Below are 842 nucleotides of genomic sequence, written 5' to 3'. Positions count from 1 at the left end.
ATTTCCCCATTCTGTAGGCTGTCTCTTCCTGTGTTGGTTGCTTCCTTTGCTGTGCAGATTTCTAACTGGATGTGATCCTATGTGTTGATTTTGGGTCTTATCTCTTGTGCAGTTGGGTTCTGTTTAAAATATCCTTGCCTGTGCCTGCATCTTAAAGTTTTTCCCATTTTATCTTCCAGCAGATGAAGTGTTTCTGTTCTAACATTAAGATCTTTGATTTGTCCCAGCACTCTCTGCTAAGGAGGCTAACTCTCCCCCAGCACAGGTTTTTGGCCCCTTTGTCAAAGATCAGGTGGCTGAACGGCCTCGGGTTGTTTCTTCCTCCTCCATCGTGTTCCATTCACCCACAGTTTGGAGAGAGAAAGAGAAGGAGAGAGAGGGACAGTGAGAGAGGGAGGGAGGGAGATCATAGCTCACCTAACTTTTATGACACCATATGGTTAATTTTTCTATTTTATTAGTTATTGCTGTTGATTTTTTATTGTTGTTAAGACATAAATCATCTTTATCATATGCACATATATGATTAAGGTTATATAGAAATATGTATTACAGAAAAACACCTGGTCACATAGTACAGATAGGGTTGGTGCTGTGCCGGCTCAGGAACCCACGTGGGGTCTTGCAGCCTCTCCTCTGTGGAGAAGGGGAGCTCTACAGTTTGGCAGTTGTGTCCTGCACTCACATGCAGAAACTTGGTTGTAAAATTAAGATAATTTAAAAGCACACCAGCCTGGAGGCGCAGATCTCCCACGTGAGAAAGTAGAGCCTAGAGCGCTGCGGGAACTGCAATGCCCCTTAGACCCGCGCAGGGATGCAGGGACAGCCTCACCTCCTTGGGC

Source organism: Chinchilla lanigera, unplaced genomic scaffold, assembly GCF_000276665.1.
Source record: "Chinchilla lanigera isolate Chin_1 unplaced genomic scaffold, ChiLan1.0 scaffold00182, whole genome shotgun sequence".
Lineage (NCBI taxonomy): Eukaryota > Metazoa > Chordata > Mammalia > Rodentia > Chinchillidae > Chinchilla > Chinchilla lanigera.
The sequence above is the reverse complement of the archived record's forward strand: the minus strand, read 5'-3'. Positions refer to the sequence as shown.